Source organism: Delphinus delphis, chromosome 6 (genome assembly GCF_949987515.2).
Source record: "Delphinus delphis chromosome 6, mDelDel1.2, whole genome shotgun sequence".
NCBI lineage: Eukaryota > Metazoa > Chordata > Mammalia > Artiodactyla > Delphinidae > Delphinus > Delphinus delphis.
Window position 1 is genome coordinate 71,496,756 of NC_082688.1, and position 17,398 is coordinate 71,514,153.

Genomic DNA, 17,398 nt, shown 5'->3' on the forward strand with positions numbered 1-17,398 from the left:
CACTTCCTAACACAGCATTCAAAAATGAGTATGGACTTCCTTTAGTGTGCATTGGTGGTATAATGGTGAGCATAGCTGCCTTCCAAAAATGACCCAACCCACCATTCCAAGTTTATTACTTAACTATTTCCTACATGTTCAGTCTACTCCTTTTAATTTGTCTACTCAATATCCCCAAAATGTTCATTGTCTTTCCCAACTATATGTTTTGTCTATGTTCTCACCTACCTTTTAGACTCAATTTATATTTGCAACAAATATTAACAACTCAGCTCAAATTCACACACTTATTATTCCATTACTTGAATTATTTAAATAAGTTGCAAGATTGTTTACTTAAACATGGTTTATTGATATTTTTAATTTCTTGAAATTTTCCTGATGGTACACAGTCCAAAAACAAAAGAAAACAAAGTTTTTCCAGAGTTCATGTTTTTGCTTCTGCTGCTCTTCCTGTTAAAAGAGGACACAGTAATTTTTAACTAAACATAGTTTAGTTAATAATTATTTGAAGACCTGATTCTAATCAGATCATAATACTGGCTCCATTGCATTGGAAAAAAAGAGAACATCTTGGTTTAATATTTTAAAAAAATAGAAAATCCTGCTTTACTTGTTTTTCAAAATAAATATGTTGGTATTTATTCTGCACTGTGTTGGTAGTCAAGAGCAGTTAAGAGCAAGAACATTAATTCACTGTATCTATGAAGTATTCCTAGGTTAAAAGGGGAGATGGCATGTAGGTAAATGAATAAAGCATAGAGCATGTGTGGTATTATAGACAGGTGACTAGAACACTGTGAAAACCAAGGAGATAAATAAGTGTCTGGTGGAGAGTATTGTGCTTACTTCCTTATCTCATCTACATTGCTATGAACTTAGAAGACTTGCAAACAATACTTGCAGATTTGTTAATTACATTTATAAGTTTTATTTTATACACGTCTTAAAACAAAAGAGGAAATCTTGAAATTCTTTCCTCTCAAGAGACTAACTATACCTACAGGAAGTCTAATTGTTCGGGTTACATATAAGTTTTTTAAAACACTGCAATTTTCCTAGGATTTATTATGTCAAACATAAAGGAGAACAAAATCAGACTTTGTAAAATGCATGGCATTTACACTGATTCATTTTCAGCCGGCTTCCTCTAGCTTGCTTCCAGTTGGCAAAGGAAGACATTTAAGACACTAATAAAGATGGTACTTATTTGCTGAATTTAAAATTCTGGTTGAAACCCTTGCACACTCATAGAACTCAAGAACTGAACCATTATATTTCCAGCTATAACTCTTCTCCATATAATATTGCACTATCTGATACAATATTTTGTATACCACATCATTAATCTCTATGAATCATAATCAAGACTTTAATAGAAATTAGATTACAGCATAAAAAGTATATATAAGTATATATATTAAATGTCTTAACATATCTTTTATGAAATTTGGATCCTTAAAATGATGTGAGTTCAGGTAGTGGCAAATTTTGTGGATTGCAATGTTACAGTGTTGAGAACAAAGAAAAAAAATGATGAAGTAACTTGTTCAGCTTACAAATGTTGGATACACAGCATAAAATTATGTAACCCATGTTGCAGGGTTTTTTTTTTTTTTCCTGAGGTAGAAATCCTTGGAACATGGGTCCATATGTCTTGTACCCTGACTTATACAGGACACATGTGAATACGCCATGTCCTGGAACCAAACCATTGCTTTTCTGCCTATATTAAGATAACTGATTTTCCCCTTAGACTCTTTCACTGGTTGGTTTTTAAATATTAAGCTAACCTTGCATTCCTGGAGAAAATCCAATTTAATCCTGATATATTTTTTAAGTATTCCTGGATTTTGCATGAGATATTTTGCACTGTATTCATTCGAGTTATTCATCTGTAATTTTTCTTTATGGAAATATCCTAGTCAGATTTTTATATTATTATTGGAAAGGTATTACTTCTGTATTTTCTGAAACATAATTTTTAAAATATAAATATGTAAATTTTATTGGAGAAGCTATACATACCTAAAGTTTTTTTTGGGGGAAAATGTTTTTATTTATGTATTCAATCACCTTAGACACAAGACTATTTAGATTATTTATTCTTGTGCTAATTTTATTAAGCTTATTTTTCTCGGAAATTATCCATTTCATCTAAATTGAAAAATTTGCTGTCATAAAGTGTCTCATATTATTGCACAGTTATCTTTATAATATCTGTAATATTTATAGAAATATCCTCTTTTAAATTCATGATACTGGTATTTATATCTTGTATCCTTTTTTTGTCAGTCTTTCAAGTTATGCATCAGTTTTATTCATCTTCTCATAGAGCCAATGTATCTATTTTCAGTTTTCTGTATTACATTTGTCTTAGTTTTGGATCACTCAGACTTTGATACAAGGTTTCAAATGCCAGTAGTTTATTTAGAAGATGAAGTAACCACCATTGTGGGTAGGAAAGTGAAAGGAAAATTGCCAAAAAGTATCTGTTATGAATCTTCGGGTTATAATTAATTCTACTGGAAACACTTTAGGAACCAGTATATACACATTCCTTAGAGTAATTCCTGCCCCCTTACCAAAGAATGAGGGAGCTGTGCAGTCTACATGTAGCATCAGTTATTGGTTGAGAACTTGTGAGAAATTGTTTCACAATATTTTTTCACATGTATGTTACATTTCAAAAACTTAAAAAAAATTAGTAGCAGTTATTGCTGAGTAGTGGATTATAAAAGATTATTATTTTCTGATTATTTATATAAAAACCAAATTTTCTGTAGTAAGTTTGTATTTTAGCACAGATTATCAAAAGCATAAAGTGTACCTCTTAAATCCATGGACATGAGAAATGTTGGTTAGTCTGAATTTTTGTTGATTCATATGTGTCAATCCGTATAAAAGCAAGCCTAATACACATTCCAACTTGCGTTTATCCATTTGGTTTTAGGTGTCCATTAGAGATTTCAGGTTCTTTTCTTGTGTCCAAATGCATAAGCCTACTTAATTGAAATGTGTGGTAGGTAATAATAAATAATACAGTAGGGGCCGCTATCATCTTCTAAGTTTTCCCATCATGCTGTCAATGTTACCCAAAGAAACATTAATGTCCCATAACTATGCAGCAGTGGAACATGGCGTGCCAAATCCCAAATCACAGAGCTTCAACTAAGCAAGCCATCTAATAACTGTCATTGTCATAATCTTAGTGTTGGGGTTATTTATTCTATTTTTCCATCTGTCAGAATTCTGTATAAACTATTTGGTTTCTAGGGTGGGTATTATTCCAATGCACAGCTGGCTAGAATTTCCCCCAAAGTTTCTTCCCTTAGAAACTTTTGCTTGTATTACCTGTTGTCTTCCTCTCTTCACTGAGGTCACTATTGGAATGTGCACTGTGATAGGCAAGGGAATTACTTTTCCTCCGTGAATTAGAATTAGATCTATAGATGAAGACCATGAGGTTGGGAGTAAAATCATTGTATCCTTGTGAATATAATTACCTATTACATTTTCAGCTCTATTTTGCATGCCTTGCAGTAGTTTTAAATATTATTATTCAAACTGACTAACTCAGAAGCACCCTCTTTGGTCGGATTTTTTTGAGAGTGAGAATACTTGCAAAATACTAAGTTGCTTCATAGTATATTCCTAACATTTTTTATCCCACAGGAAAGATTGGATTGAAAGCTTAGGTCAAATAGGTCAGCTTTACATGAAATAACTTACTTTTACCAGAAAAATTGATGCATGAATACCATTTCTGATGTCTGTGACCATCTTAAATGAAAAGGCAATTCCACTTGAAATGGAGGTAGTAAATATAAAAGTCCAAATCCCTAATTACCGGAATCATATTGTAGTATGTTTATGCTTTTGTCTATCAAGCAAGAATAGTTTTAAGCATGCTTTCATTTCATGTGTTAGAAAGCAGTATGGGGATAGTTCTTCCAGATGTCCCTCTCTTACACTCACTCTTAAATTAAGGTACATTTACTTAGGTGTCCAATTCAAGAAATCTCCCATGAGATCTAACCACGAGTATTGGTTACCTTAGTATATTTTTGATTAGTTTTTGTAGAAGATGCAGTATGGCATTTCAAAAGAAGTTTGCGTTACACTTAGATGATCAAAGTATATGTAGACATAAACTAAAAACTATTAGCCAGTATCTATTGGTACTATCTGTCTTTCTGTACACCACAAAAGATTTGTTAGCAGTAGGAAAGAATCAGTATAGGCTAAATTAGAGAGCTGATATATAGGTGAAATTAAGAAAGTTGTATACTGTGAATTAATTCATGTGTTTGTGCTTAAGTTCATGTTCAGCAATGATTTCAAGAAAGGTAAACCAATAGCAAAACACCTAGCATCTGGTCACTGATTATTTTGCAACAAAGATTTTAGCCATTAGGGGCCTGGGTAGTATAGATAAATTTATCAAGATAACATTAGCATAATTATTACAAAAGTAAGTTTGCCTTTTTTCATATACTTAAGATTCTTTGAAGGAGTTAATAAAATGCATAGCATGTCTGTAATTAAGACAGAGACTGTAATTAACTTAGATTTTAAGTGGCTTTTGTTGAATCTCTCTCCACAGGCTACCAAAGAAACCGGATGACCCTGGAATAAAATTCACTAATAAATTATAAAAGTAATTAAGGACTAGAAAACACCAAATAGTTATAAACAACCAAATCTGAGCAGATGGGAAAGCTAACACCAACACTCAAAATATCATGTGTATCAGGGTTAGATAGAGTTGTCAAATTTATTAAGTAGGATTGGGTGGAGAGACATGTTCATAGGAAAATGGCAACCATGATGAATATGTTGTACATATTTTAGAAAAGCAGGGAGAATTGGTATGCTTCATGAAATATTTATTGAGTGATGATCATGTTTCAGGCACAATGGAAGATGACACAAAGACTAATGACATACGGCTTTTGACATGAAGAGGCTCAGATTCCATACAGGTAACTTCAATAATAAGTACTATGATAAAAGGATACACAGAGAGCTATTCAAGTTCAGAGGAAGTGGATTTGACCCTACCTGATGTAAGGTTATCAGAGAATGCTTCCTGGAAGAAATGACACATGAACTTATTCTTGAAATATGAGTAGAAGGTGGTCAAGTGAACAAGTAGGAGATAAGGAGAAGGTATTTTCAGAGTGAAGTAAGTCAGAAAGAGAAAGACAAAATACCATATGCTAACACATATATATGGAATCTAAGAAAAAAAAATGTCATGAAGAACCTAGGGGTAAGACAGGTATAAAGACACAGACCTACTAGAGAATGGACTTGAGGATATGGGGAGGGGGAAGGGTAAACTGGGACAAAGTGAGAGAGTGGCATGGATATATATACACTACCAAACGTAAAATAGATAGTGGGAAGCAGCCGCATAGCACAGGGAGATCAGCTCGGTGCTTTGTGACCACCTAGAGGGGTGGGAGGGAGGGAGACACAAGAGGGAAGAGATATGGGAACATATGTATATGTATAACTGATTCACTTTGTTATAAAGCAGAAACTAACACACCATTGTAAAGCAATTATACTCCAATAAAGATGTAAAAAAAAAAAAGGAGAGGGTATTTCAAGCTGAGTTTTGACAGTGAGCACAGATAGAGAGCAGTGAAATGTCACAGGGCATGAAGGTTTTCAGTGTTACAGCTAAAGTAAAGTAGGGAGTACCATGAAGAAATGCCAAACATGTAGGCAGGGGTCAGTTTATGGTCAGTTTATGGTCAGTTTATGGCAGATTTTTTATTCTAAAGAAAGAGACTTGGATTTTATCTTGTAGACAATAAGGCTCCCACAGAAGCTATTTAGTAAGTTGAATCCATAGTCAGAGTTTCTTATTTGAATGATTACTTTGCCAGTAGAGCAAAACAGGAGAGGAAAAGTTGGTTTAGGAGGCTATTACATTGATTTGGATGATAAATAAGGGCTTGGCATAGTTAGAGAGAGTAGAGATGGAAAAAATATAGATTCAAGAAATATTTAGAAATTAGCATCATTAGACATAAATTTGGGTGTGAGAAATGAGAGATTAAAAATAAGAATTCAAGGATAATTGCCAGGAGAGAAAGTGCACATTTAAAGGTAAGAGAGAGAATTTTATCACTCTACCTACCAGCTTTGGAGAAGGATTACTGAGCAAAGTTTGGTGAGATACCTTCAAAAGTAAAGCCCTGCTGTTGAGAAAGTTGAGCAAGAAATAATACCTGCCTTTGAAGACTATATTGCTGAAACAGTGTTTTCTTGATACCAGAATGTTTGGAGCCTAGTAAAATAATTTCTCTCACTGACAATAAGTGTTGATTCTAGAAGTTTCATTCTATCTTATTTTTGACATTCAGTTAGAGGTTAAGACAAGATAAACTTCCAGTAAGAAAGGACATTGGATGGTTTTGAAAAATAATGTAGACTAGGACATTTTGTCTAGTTTTATAAACTCTACCTTTGCCCTAGTATGACACATGAACTTGTATGTATGTATGTATGTATGTAAAGTTACTATATCCCATGGGTCAATACTGAGAAAAATCCACAGAGTAGAAATAGTCTGCTAAAACATGAGGTCTTTGCAGAAATGGGATATATCTCATGCATCTTTTACCCACAGCACCCCACATGGTGTTTAGTACCTAGTAGGAACACAAATAATGAGATCTAGATTTAATTGAATGACATTAAAATAAAGCTGTTTTACTAATTACTTTCACAGATTAAGCTTGCAAAATGCATTACAAGGCATTTTGGTGCAGAATTTTGATGGCTGAAATCATTACTTGAATTGCTTCTAACTGGGTTAAGCAGGAAATACTTTTTTCAAATAGCACCATATTACAAAGATAGAAGGGTAAGCTCATAAAAAATTTTTTATATCAACCTAGAAGGACCATAGGCCCTAATTATCAAGGAGACAGCCCTGTTCATGTCTCTCTCAAGATGGTACTAAGGCTTAATATTGCTAAATTCTATCCTGCTCAGCCACAATTGGCTTTACCCTTAATGTGGTCCCTGGCTCTTTTTCCTCTTCTGGTATTTATACATTACTGCCCATGATGTTGAATCTTGTTTTACTACAAAATCCTTTTTTAAGCTCTGCAGGTTGCAAACATACCTCAAGTAGATTTTCTACAGTAAGGAAAATTAACATTTATTGCACACCCAGTATGTGCCAAAAACTGTGCCAGGTGTTTTACATAAATGTACTTAATATTCACAGTATTCTATAGGGTAAGTGGTATTATTATTTATTTTATACATGTGAAAACCAATGCTCAACATTCCAACATCTCACAGATATAGAGGTACAGATGGAAAAGCAACATGGTTCTTCAAGCTTTAAAAGCCATGGGCTTTCCCCTGAACCATGCAGTCTAACAAATGCACATTTGAGGAGCTTTCCTGTCTTCCATGTGTTAAACTCTAAATAAATGGATCACCCTGGTATAGTCTCCATGTTTTCAGCTTTAATTTCCTAAAATAATAGACTTCACCTATTCAGTACTTCTCTCTTTGTCTCACTTTCTCATATCCCTGAATACTGACACCACTGTCCATTGTATAATTGTATTCTTCAGTCATCCCTTGAACTTGGTTTACCTTCAAGTCTCTCCTGAATTTAATGTCCACTATCCTCTTAGCTGCATTTTCTTCTGGCCTACTACACTCTCAAACTGCTCTCATGATCCCTGAGTCTCTCTTTTCTATATGCTACCCCTACCTTGTAGTCATTCCTCATACTCAGTCAGCCAATCTAAACGGAGTAATAAGATTCTTCTCCCTGCTGCTTAGCCTCACTTCCTAGCAGGTCACCTCTACCTCCATCATCATTTCTGAAATGCATGCAGTTCCACAAATATACCCCATTATTTCATCTCACTGTACTTTTGTTTATGCTACTGTCTTTGCTTGGAGTTTTCCAGTCCTACCCTATGGAGAACACCTGTATCATGACACTTCCAGAGGATAAAATACTGTATTCAAGCCGCTGATTCTAGGGCATATAGCAGCTTTGTTAAATGTAAGATATATGTTAAGCAAAGCTTGAAACCAGAAGGAAGATATAGAATAAAACTTACGCTGTTTTCAAAACAATGGTTCTGCTTTCAACTGACTACATCCCTCATACCACAGCCCATTAGGTGAAGGAGCTCTGTGGTGGTTTGTGCTTTCTCTACCCTCTAAGATTATTTGATGGTTAGGGTTTATGCTTTCGGTACTACCACTGCTGACCTGATTCCAAGTAAATGAGAGAAGATTAATTTTGGGAACTTTTGTGCTTGTGTATCTTCCAGTACTCATTTCTCTCCATTTGCTTTAATTTTAGTAAAAGCATCAGCATATAAAGAAAAATATGTAAAAATAAGCCTAATTTCTCCCCTTTTAAAAAAATAAAAATACTGAAAATACCCTGGGTGTCCATGAAACTGCATCTGAGGGCTCAAGCTGCAGTGCTAGGAGTGACAAGTGAGCTTTATCCAGGGCTATAGCTTCCTTTGAAGATCAAGCACCCAGCTGATACACTTGGTATCATTTTAGATGTGGCTGGGGTTCCTCTCCGGTTTTAAATTCTGTTAAAAATCCTAGCCAAAGGTGATAAACTGATTCCAATTTAGCTTCTTCTTTAAACAGAATCTAAGCCCAGAAATGAAGCCAGCCACACCTTTGAAGTGCTGTTGAACATGGCAACTGAGTAGGGGGTGGGAAGAAGCAGAGCGAGAGAGGTGTGAATGGAGCTGAGTTTAAAAAGAACCATAGGACTTGGGTTGCGTTTGCTCAGCCTCTGGGTTGTTCAGGTAAGGAAAAAATGTCATTAAAAATAGCGGGGGACCATCAAAATGGTTTAAACAACACATACCCTGGGATTTTCCATAGCCAGGCTAAGCACTTTAGATTCAGTTCAGGTTCTACACTGAAAATAGAAAGGTGCAGAAAGTATCTGTGCCTATGACTTATAAAGCATTGATTTTTTTTAAAGATGTTATTGCCAGGTACCCAGTTTACTTCCAGTTTATCTTTTGTAGTGACTTCCTAGCAACTAGCTCTATCAAAATTTCTAAGTCATTTTATGGTGTTGTCCAAAAGCTTCAAATATATTCTCCAGAAACACTTTTCCAACAATGTAAAATTTCTAATATTGGATGTTATTTCAGGAAATTGAGGCATGGCACGTTCATGATTGCTTTGAAAATGCATATATTTCTGGGAGAGATAATAGTAATCCTTTAACACTTTAGAATGACTTCCTCACAGATTAGAAAACAACGACTTGACAAAATGTTCAGAAGGACGGGGATGGGGGCAGGAGAGTTTTGATTTATGAGGGGACAGAAAGAAGATTGATGAGTTAAAAGATGATCTAGTACCACAGGAGTTTTGTAGATGGAACAGGAGAAATCAGGATACCACAGAGGAGTCTCAATATGTGTAAATTCCTGTGAATATTTGTGTGCTCATAGGTAGTAGAGTGAAGTAGAATGGAGAAATGAAACAGCAGCCTAAATGAATTGCTTCTGATTCATTTTGCAAAATTATTTGTGTTATATGTCTGGAGACAGCAGCTTTGTCATGTAACTCTTCAGGCTCTCAGTTTTCCCAATCTATAAAACCAGAGCATGGGACTATTGGACTAAATTATGTGTAAAGTACCTTTTGGGCTAAATATATATATTTAACCTACAGTTATATAATAATAATATATTTGTATAAGTTATTTAAATTAATATATAATTAAATTAAAATAGTATATATTTAATTCAAAATATATATAAATATATATTTAATTCATGTAGTCCATACATTGTGTATATATATATCTATTAAATATATACCTATTGAATAGATATAGATATATATTTGTTCCATTTCCAGCTCTAATAATAACTTGCTGAATGACAATAGAGCAGTCATTTACCACCTCTTGTTCTTAGTTTTCTCACCAGCAAAAGAAAGAAATAGACTCAAGGACCCTTAAGTGCCTTTTCATCTCTAATCTATCATGAGTCTGTATTTTCTGTAAATGGTTAAATTTTCCACATATGGACTGCAAGAGGAGCAGTTGTGCTTCCCTGTGTTTTATAGATTCAAAAGTGGCCCAATGTGGTATCCAGGCAGTTAGGCCCCTAGATTCATCTGAAACCCCAATTATGCCCCTATGGCCCTTCCCACAGACCTACATGAAATTGTTTTGCTTCCTTTCTCTTCACACAAACAACCCCCACTCCATTTCTCTCAGATTGCAAAGGACTATGATGCCTCCAGAGCACTTTCTACACCAAAGCACCTACACACAGACATCTTGTTTTCTTTCATAGTCACATCCCTGATATAGTCACATGCCTAATATTTTTTTTGGATGATATCTAGGAATTCTCTCTCTGCTCCCTTTTTTTCTGAGGGAGGAATTAATAAGAATTTCTCCTCCTTCACTACCAAAGTAGTCAGTATAGGACACTCCCTCTAAAATTAATGGCAATTTTTCCTGATGGTATCGTTAGTGGATGCAATACAAATAAAACTCTCGACTACTCCAGTGACCCTTATCTCAAGTGGATCATTTCTTTACCCAGGAAATTACAGAGAGGTGAATCCCATCTCAGTTTATCTCCTGTTCTAAGTAGAAAGACTCTCCCTTTCAACAGGGAGTAAATGATCTCAGTACATAAAAGAATGCCATCACTTATTATTGGATTGTCTTGTCTTTCTGAGCCCTGAATTCAAAACCTTTCTGTCCACAGGAGCATATTAGTTTTCCGTGCTGTATAAAAGAGACCACAAACCTAGTAACTTAAAAACAACACATATGTATTATCTCACAGTTTCTGTAGCTCAGAAGAGTACAGCTTAGCTTGGTTCTCTGCTTCAGTGTCTTATCGGGCTGCAGTCTAGGTGTTATTGGCGTTGCAGTCTCATCAGAAGCTCAACTGGGGAAAGATATGTTTCCAATTGCTCCTCAGTTCTTGACAGGATTCATCCCCTTGTGGTTGTAGGACTAAGAGTTTCCCAAACACACTTTTTTTTCTGGCTGTTGACCAGGCTGCTTTCAGCTCCTAAAAGCTACCTGCAGTTCCTTGTCACAAGACCCTCTTTCTAGGCCCTCTCACAACATGGTAGCTTACTTCTTCAAGCCCAGCAACAGAGCAAGAGTCTCTGACCTCAGGAATTCCCAGTCCCATTTTTGAGAACTTGCAACTATCAACAACAGCAAAAAGTCATGCCCACCCGAGGTAATGTTCCTTTGATTAATTCAAAATCAACTGATGTAGGACCTTAACCACATCTGCAAAATTCCTTCACATTTGCTGTATTCTCTTGGGTAGAAACAAGTCACAGTTCCTGTCTACACTCAAGGGGATGGGATTAGACAAAGGTGTGGATATCATGAGCTGGGAAATTGGGGCTTTTGGGGGGAATCTTAGGGTTTATCTGCCATAAGAAGTATTTCTATTCCATACGTATGTCAGATGAGTGCTCATTATTGACCTATTAACAAACTACTCTGTTGTTTTATAGGGGAAAATAATTGTAATTATACAAGATTGAAGCTTGTTTGTGAGCAATGGTAGGGAAATAGCAGGTGATCATTGCTTTCACCTCCTGTTCATATGGCTTTAGAAGTAACTGAATTGTATAACCGAAGTAACTGGTGTCCTTTAAATATCATAGGTTTTTTTGTCTGTATTATGAATATTTCATTTTGTATAAAACTTTTATCTTTCAAAGTGTTTTTTATGTGTGCTCATGTGATTAACAGTGATAGTTTGTCTATATGTTAAGTGTAAGAGGGACAATAATATTTTATCATGACTTAAAGATTTAAATATATATAAAATCAGTGAGTATCTAATTGTGATTGTCTGTGTGTACAATCACACAGGAAGCACACAAGTACCTTCCTGTGTGCCTGGCACTGTGTTAAGTACTTTGTGTATTAGCAAATCAAATTTACACAACAACCATTTCAGCTAAGTAGTGCTATAACAAATTTTAAAGACAGGGAATCTCATGATTAGGTGAGTTAAGTAACTTGCCCATGGTCATTTTGAGTCAAGATATAGGTAGAATCTGGGTTCAAGTTCAGGACTATCTGACTCTAGCTATCACCCGCATTCTTCATTATTGTACTATAGTAACTTGTGATGTATACTATTTTCTCCATTTTTTAGAAGAAGGAAATTGAGCTCCTGTCTAAGGTTAAAGTGTCTTTCCCACTTGCTTGCAGACTACTTCAGGGCAAGGAGTCTACCTTGGTCACCTTTGCATCCTCATCCTAGCACACACTAGTCAACATGTGCTGAATGACTGAAGTTGACCAAAGTCAAGGCTTTAATCCATCTCTGCTTCTTTCGAGATTTTGTATTTTCCCCTTCTAATCTGTGTCTTCCCAGACCTTGCTCTTAAAGTAAAAAATGTCACCTTGAACAATCTGTAATTTATCCAGTGGATTAGGCTTCAAGTCTTTGAATCCTTGCTTTGCTAGCATGTTAAAGGAATTGATGAATTTTGGGGAGAGACTTTTCTGGGGGAATAAACTATTTTGCGAGCACTTAGTAAGCACATTAACTCCTTGAGCCTGTGTGAATAGTACTTAAACTGAGCAAATGGTGCTCTAGTGGCCTCCATTCTAATGAATTTCCCAAAAATGGTTGACTCACCTCATCTGAAAAGATCATTTGGTGAAATGATTTGAGCCACTCAGTGGGAGAACTGATAAAAATGCAAAGTGATTGAAATGTAAGAAAAACATTCTGAACTAAAGAGAGTGACCTTTTATGAAGTTCAAGTTCTTCTCTAAGGAAATTCAGCTATTAATCTAAAATTGTTGTACACATGGCTAAGAACAAGGTGCTAAACTGTTGCTTAGGGCATACAGTGTGATTACCTTAAATATGAGATAAAAAATGGTCATTTTAGTTAGTAAGTTTATTATTATTTTCATATTCTCTGTTATGGCTGTAATAACTATCCATTCTCAAGCAGAGAATTAAGGGGCTGAATTTACTAGTAGTCAAAAGCAACATTCTAATGTCAGATTTACAATGATAGACTTTTTTTTTTTATCAGTTTTGCATTCCAGTACACAGAACTAGCAAGATCTTTTTCTTTCAAACTTCCAACATGTCAAAAATATCCTCTTGGCACTCCCCGCCGGCTGCAGCCTGACACACCGCGCGGCCCCCCAGTCTCCCCGGCCCCCTCCCCCAGGCATGACCCAGGGCCTCGCCTCACTATGGCAGCAGCACGGCACAGCACCCTTGACTTCATGCTCGGCACCAAAGCTGATGGTGAGACCATTCTGAAAGGCCTCCAGTCCATTTTCCAGGAGCAGGGGATGATGAGGTTGGTGCACACCTGGCAGGACCATGGCTATTTAGCGACCTACGTAAACAAAAACGGCAGCTTTGCCAATTTGAGAATTTACCCGCATGGATTGGTGTTGCTGGACCTTCAGAGTTATGACAGTGATGCGCAAGGCAAAGAAGTTGACAGTCTTTTGAACAAAGTAGAAGAACGAATGAAAGAATTGAGTCAGGACAGTACTGAGCGGGTGAAGCGATTACCACCCATAGTTCGAGGAGGGGCCATTGACAGATACTGGCCCACTGCAGATGGCCGCCTGGTTGAGTACGACATAGATGAAGTGGTGTATGATGAAGACTCACTTTACCAGAACATTAAAATTTTACACTCAAAACAATTTGGAAATATTCTCATCCTCAGTGGGGATGTTAATTTGGTGGAAAGTGATCTGGCGTATACCCGGGCCATCATGAGCAGCGGCAAAGAAGATTACACTGGCAAAGATGTACTGATTCTAGGAGGCGGAGATGGGGGCATATTATGTGAAATAGTCAAACTGAAACCAAAAATGGTCACTATGGTAGAGATTGACCAAATGGTGATTGACGCATGTAAGAAATACATGGGAAAAACATGTGGTGATGTCCTAGACAATCTTAAAGGGGACTGCGATCAGGTTCTCAGAAGACTGTATCAGAAGACTGTATTCCAGTACTGAAGAGGTACACCGAAGAAGGGAGAGAGTTTGATTATGTGATTAATGATTTGACAGCTGTTCCAATCTCCACATCTCCGAAAGAAGATTCCACATGGGAGTTTCTCAGACTGATTCTTGACCTCTCAATGAAAGTATTGAAACAGGATGGGAAATATTTTACACAGGGGAACTGTGTCAATTTGACTGAAGCCCTGTCACTCTATGAAGAACAGCTGGGGCACCTGTATTGTCCTGTGGAATTCTTGAAGGAGATCGTCTGTGTCCCTTCATACTTGGAATTGTGGACACTGTTTGGAAGAAAGCTAAACCTTGAAAATCAATTTCCCCTAATCATGTGTGCTGCAAATAGCCTTCCTGACCTTCATATGCTGTACATGACGTCGAAAGGAGTCAGGCAATTAATTGTGAATTCCTTCAAGTTTCCTTTTTTAAATTATTTTTTAATTTAAAAATCAAATGGAAAATGTATATTTTGATGAACTAGAGTTATTTTTTTGAAGGATGATTAGACAGCACAGTGAAGGCTGCTAAATGCACTGAACCTCTAGAATGTGATTTTTGTTTTTGTTTTTCTATGTGGGCTTTTTTTGTTTCTGTTTTGGTAGACTTCGAATTTGATTGTTTGGAGGAATGAACATCATTGTTTTCTTCTGGAGGGAAGCTCTTGACGGGAGTTCCTTTTCCCCCCAAATTGACATAGGTATTAAAATTTGGTGCTTATAAGGAAAGACTTTTAAAAATGAATAGCAATGCTTCGATTAAAATTACAAATGAGAAAAAAAAAATCCTTTTTCTTGGACTTCCCTGGTGGAGCAGTGGTTGAGATCCCACATGCCGCGGAGCGGCTGGGCCCGTGAGCCATGGCCGCTGAGCCTGCACGTCCGGAGCCTGTGCTCCGCAACGGGAGAGGCCGCAACAGTGAGAGGCCCGCGTACCACACACACACACAAAATCCTCTTTCTTTTCAAGGTCTTGAAAGCCATATGTACTTATCTTATTAGTATTATAGCACACATCCCAAATGCTCCTCACACCTCCTGCCCCAGCCCTAACTCTGGCTGTCTCTTCAGTTTACAGTAAAATTAAAACGAATCCAAGCTACTTTGTTCATCTTCGCTGAAAATTATTTTTTGTTAAATGTTACCTAAATTAGCCCTAGTTTTTGTTCTCATTTATATACCTGAAGCTCTTGTAAGTTTCCTTCAAATTATTATTTAGCTACAAATGTGACCACTTTTACCTGCTCCTTGGAATATTTTTCATTGGTTTCTTAGACAGAATAGTGCATTATCAGTGCTAGTGAATAAACACTCTGTGAGAATGAGGTGAGTCAGCATAATCACGTGCTACTTTACTGATGAGTAAGCCAAGGTAAAGAGAAGCAGTGATTCTCCCAGTGTCAAACGTGTCAGCAAAAAGAAAACTTAAAAACCTGAGCTCATGAATTGTCGTCCAATTGCTTAATGTTCTGAGCCAAAATGCTTCTCTTTAACATCTAAAATGAGTTATTTCCACACATCTCTAAATACAGCAGTAGTTGAGTTAGAACCTGCTGTCTTTTTGTGGGACAGATTTTAACATGATTTTGATGCCAGATATGTTGGTGCAACCTTCTCATCAGAAGAAATACTTCACATTAACAATCAAAACTTACATTCTACAATGTTTTTCTAGCTCTTAGAAGCCATAGGTTTCTGAACAGACACACCAAAGGCTACCAAACTGTGTAGGGGAGTAAGGGGAGGAAAAAGAGAAGAGAATAAGGGATAAGAGATCACATATTTTGTCCTTATACTCTTTCAATGAGAGATGCTCTTGAAGTTTTCGATATGAGAGTCTTCCATTGGATTTCTTTTGACGGAAGAACTCCTATGTTCAGAAAATATTTGAAAGCTAATGATGCATACTGAGGTATAATATTTTTTATATTTTATTCTGACATCTTAAAACGTTTATATTATTTGTATAGATCTAGAGACCATAGGGATCAAGGGGAATTCAATCTGTAGATTATAATGAAAATGGGACATGTTATAAGGGAGAATTTCTTATGAAAATATGCAACACTCCTTTAAAATTGCACTAACCAATATAGAGATGACCTATACAATTTTCAAATTTGAGCAGCCAGTAGAAAATAACCCCCAAAAGCCCTCTGCATGTTAGTATCCAGCCAACCGCGATTAAGGAAACCAGTGTTATTAAAAGGAAAGAACAGTTATAACTATAAATTAAGAAAATCATGCTGAAATCTGAGCCTTAGAGAGAAGATTGTAGTCATTCATTAAATCAATTCATCAATACCTAAAGGAATATTTATTGAGTCTTACTGTGGAACAAGTTGCTGTTCTAAGCTCTAGAGATAGAGCTTGAGCAAATATGCAACTGCTGGCTTTGTAGAGTTTAGGTTGTGTGGGGAGAGAGGGCAAAGCATTGGAAAGTGGAGAAGACAGACATTAAACATATAGTCCTTATAATAACTAGGTATATCATCAACATAAGCTCCAATATCAAGGAGTATATATCAAACAGCTTTCAAGGACCTTATAACATAACACAAATCTTGTAACCATGCACACAAAGACCAGTGCCTCAGAGACAAAGTTTATGAGGATTGTAGGCCTGGACTTTTCTCCTTCATCTGCCATAACCCTACCTTCACTTGGAATTGTACTGCCTATACTTGTTTTCCCCTCTAGTTTAATTCCTTACAGTGTGGTATATAGTCGATGAACTTTTGTTAAATACATGAATGAATTAATATGAAAAAAAATCAAAGTATATGCCCAGTCCCTCCTGATAAGTTAGTACTTTCCTAATGATTAATTAATTAGAATAATGTGCTGTTGCCTTTTTCATGCAAGCTATCAGGAAGCTTATACTGGCATTTTGGTTCAACCACTGGAATTTGGCTAATAAGATTTCTTTTAGCCTTTTTATTTTCCTCACCCTATTTACTTCTTGGCTTTTTTCCTTTTGCCCTGTATCGTATGATTTTGGCCTTACTCTTCCTGAATTTATTTAAGTAAGCTTAATTGAACAAATTTTGAAAGCAGACATGTTGAAAATCAATAATATTATTTAGGAAATTCAGATAGTGGAAAATAAAAACATTGAATTAGCACATATGTTTAATCCCCAAGCATATTTTCTTTTTCTTTGTCAGGAAATAAGTTGTAAATTTTAGTTTTGCAATGAGGGGAAAGGAACAAAAGATACAAATAATTGACTTATACATAAGCTTTCTTTTCCTGATTATAAAAACCAAAAAAAAACAATCATTACTGTGGAAAACATAATAAAAAAGGAAGAAAAGCAATACCATTTCTAAAATTTTTAGTATTTCCC

General features: G+C 36.0%; 1 pseudogene; it reads left to right on the top strand.

Annotated features, from left to right (window-relative positions):
- The first annotated feature begins 13,261 nt into the window (after positions 1–13,261).
- On the top strand, positions 13,262–14,363 carry LOC132426688 (spermine synthase pseudogene; annotated as a pseudogene).
- Positions 14,364–17,398: the final 3,035 nt, after the last annotated feature.